The following is a 4,146-nucleotide window of genomic DNA, read 5'->3' as shown; positions in this document are numbered from 1 at the left end:
CATCCTGATCAGTACATGTCATTTCCGCTGAGCGTCATACGACAGGTATACCTAGAATAATTTGTTATTCTAAAATTTTATTTTTCTGCTGTCATACAATCCTGTTGTATCTTGCATGCGTGGTTGCGGGTGTTGTAATAATCTAGTTATTATTTATTTTTGCTTCCGCTGTGTATGTTTTTGAAATGCACAAATACGCGTAACGCACCTAGTCAATCCCAATAACATCTCCCACAGACTTTACTTTTTTCCAAATGAAATCTCATACTTGAAAAGAACGAGGAATGACTCATTTATTATAGGTTTAGCACATGCGTTTGCAATAGGAGGTGAGTTAAGTAGCAACTTTCTCTCTAGTCTCCATGATAAGGTCGAGCTTGAGAAGTCCCTTGTCTAAGTTGTCCTCTCCATAAGTGTAGATGCGTGTCGATTCCAGGCCGATCTCGACAGGAACCACGACTTCCCTCCTCGATCCTATAAAACTGACTAGACCTAGGTATATCATCAAACATCAAAACCCTGGAGGCAAACTAGTGCTCCCTACACTAACAATCTCCCCCTTTTTGCTGTTTGACAATTTCTTAAGTTAAATTAGGCCAGGATTTTATGAATCTGAGAGAATTCTAAATTTTTAGCTTAAGTTCCCTTCTCTCTTTTTTCATACATCAAAAAATTGTACTGCACGTACAATTAAGTTATTTCCTATGGTCATAATTTAGTCTAAATATTTCTTGAAAGATCATAGTAGATTTCAAAATAATTTTATAAAATAATTTTTAAAGGTTTTTCAAAATAAGTTTTAAACATATTTTTCAAAAGAGTTTTATAAAGATTTTCCACGGAGTTTTAAGAATATTTTTTAAAGAACTTTTAAAATAGATATTTTTAAAATACTAATTATTATTTTTTAAATCAGGATCTCCTCCTTAACCCAATACATCCTTAAGGCTCTTTGTTAATCACAAAACAACCTCCCTATGTATCTTAGGATTTGATTCAAGTTAAAAGAATAATTAAAAATAATTTTGAAATAGATATGCAAAGATTTTTCAAAAAGTTTTCAAGTATTTATAAGATAATTTTTTAATGATAGGTTTGCGCTTTTAATTTTGAACCTTCTCCCTTGATCTAACACTTCTTTAGGGATCTTTGCTAACTATAAGACAAGATCCTTATGTGTCTCAGAGGTTTATCTAAATCAAAATAACAATTAACATAAGTAATTTTTCAAAAGGATTTTCAAAATATGAATTTTAATTGAGTTTTTAATTTGAACTTCACACTAAATCTGACACTTTCTTAGGCCTCCTTGTTGACTACAAGACAATCTCTCCATGTATCTTAAGAATTATTCCAAGTCAAAAGAATAATTTATAAAGTGTTTTTCAAACATAAATTTATCGCAAAATGTGTCATGAAATAAAAATTCGTGGCAACAATTTGCCATGAATTTTGCATTATTGGCAAATTTTGAGATAAAAAATAAATTATAAGAATTTTGAAATTATCACTAATTTTGAAATTAAATTTTGAAAATGTTTTGGATAAGTGCAAAGTTGCTTTCTTTGTCATTTCATCTATAAAACAGATTTTTTCAAATGTGAAAATTCAATTTTAATTCCACTGGATTAAATCAAATATCATATTCTCTCTCTCCCTCTCTCTCACACTCATTCGTTGATTTTGATTTTTTTGCTCTTGAGGTTTAACGCAGATGATGAATGTATGATATTTTTAATATATTAATTAGGGGTCAAATTTTATAGAAATTTATAATTTACTATTCACCCCACCATGTGTTTTTTTATCTCTGAATCTGAATTTATCTTCCTCCATACCTATGGGGTCGGTTCTAGGAATCGCTGAGATGGCAAAATCACCTTTTTTTTATTTTTATTTTTATTCATTGGTTTTGTTGAAAATGTTAGTCTGCGAGAGATAAATGATTTTGCCTTGTGCTTTTCTTCGTGGTGTTGGAGCTGACTAACTATCAGCTCCATCTAAAGTCTAATTATAATGGAAAGGAAAAAAAAATGAAAAGATAATAATAATAATAAATCTTACCTCTGAAGATTCAAAATTGGGTGTCAGGGAAAGTCTAAAGTCCATAAATTTGCGACGATTATAAAATAAATAATAAATTTTTTCCAAGGTAAAAATTTATCAACAATTCCATATTGGTGGCAAAACTTTGCCACGAATTTCCTATTTGTGGCAAATTTCATGGAAAAAAAAATTAAATTATCATGAATTTTGAAATTAAATTATCATGAATTTTGTAATTAAATTTTTAAAATGTTTTGGATAAGTGTTTTGGAGAATGTTTGGGTAAGTGTAAGATTGTCTCTCTCTCATTTCATCTATAACATTGATGGTTTCAATTGCCAAAACTCAATTTTAATTCTACTCCTGTCACCAAGGATTGAATCAAATGCCATATTCTCTCTCTCATTCATTGAAGATGTTGGCTGCCCCCAAATGCCATATACTCCTGTCATCAAAGGATGCTGGGCATCTGGATTGGCCGCCGTATGCGCTTCTCGATTTACTTTGGTGGTCGGTGGGAAACTTCTGTGGGACCGGGCCGACCACCCCCAGAGATGTGGCTACTGGGATTATCATTTTTTTAGTTGAGATGATAAGTGGATGGTATACTTGCCCAATGAACAAGAGATCAAATCCCGAGATTAGTAGGGCATAAATCTCTGCGCTTTGGTACAACTCACCCATCGTTCATCTTACCTCTCAGTTATCATGATTGATCTCCTCCGCGTTGATCTTGGGGCGAGCTGGCAGGGAGTTGGGTGTGTGTGAATTTGCCTTTCCTGCACAATTGAAGATGTTGGTCTCTCACGAGTCTTTATTGGTGTTGAAGTTGACTAATTGTCAACTCGGTCTAAAGTCTAGAAAAATCAAAAGGAAAAATGAATAGTAATAATAAATCTTACCTCTCAAAATTGAGTGATAGAGAAAGTCTAAAGTGCAAAAAATTGTAATAAATTTTACGACGAATAAAAAATTTATGATGATTTATGCAATGAAAAATATTTCAGTTTCGTGACACTACAAAAATACAATCCTTTTGCGATGAATTTTACGACGAAAACATCAAAAATTTTCATCATAAAATCATTTTGCGATGAAAAATTTTTCATTGCAAAAAGCTCGTTGCAACCCTCGGTGATGAAAAATTACAAATTTATTGCAAATATGACAACAAAATTATGTTTCGTCGTTAAAATCATCACCAAATTGCTGATGAAAAATCAGAATTCGTCGCCAATTTTGGAAATGAAATGACTGTTTCGTTGCCAATTTTGACGACAAAAATCCCTTTCGTCGCCAAGGTGGATGAGCAAAACAGGTTGCCATCACCGTCATCACCATCATCATTGCCATCACCGTCATCACCGGGAACAAAAGGAAGCTGACTCGGAACGGACCCTATAACTGAAGATGATGCATAATTAAATTATGTCATCTGCTCATTTCTCTCATTTCTTCATCTCTTTTCAAAATGATGCCTTTTAAATGAGAGACTTCTTCAATTAGGGTGTCTATTTGTGCCCTCATTGCTGGTTGGGTGGAAGAAAATGTGCTAGAAACTCAATGAGTTCTGCTCAGAGAACCCATTCCCAATTTCCTTCCCCCTCTTGGATCCTCCACTCGCCTCCCACCTGATACTCAAATCATTTCCAACGGAGGGCTTAGATCCATCAGTATTATCACTAGCACTTGAACTTCTCTGTGCTAGCTTAAGCTCATTATATTTTTCCAGTATTAAAATATAAATACATTTTATAAGCTAGAGAAGGTACATAACTATTAAAATTCAATTAAGTTAAATATCAGAAAACTATTTTCGTCACCAATTGGCGACGAATTTGACGACGAACACCGTTTTGTTGCCAAATTCACTAAAAGTGGCCCCATCCGTCACCCATTAAACTTCATTAACTTAGCCAATTTGATGACGAAATCAGAGTTTCGTCGCCAATTTGGCAATGAATTATTGTTTCGTCGCCAAATTAGCGACGAAATCAGTGTTTCGTTGCCAAATTGGCGACGAAACTCTGATTTCTTCGCCAAATGGCGATGCCAAATGCCCTCAGCTTCGAACCGTGACCCATTTCTAGCCGTCTTTGC

Source organism: Curcuma longa, chromosome 12 (assembly GCF_044706935.1).
Source record: "Curcuma longa cultivar G26 ecotype Majalengka, Jawa Barat chromosome 12, ITB_CL_G26_1.1, whole genome shotgun sequence".
Lineage (NCBI taxonomy): Eukaryota > Viridiplantae > Streptophyta > Magnoliopsida > Zingiberales > Zingiberaceae > Curcuma > Curcuma longa.
Note: the sequence above shows the minus strand (reverse complement) of the source record.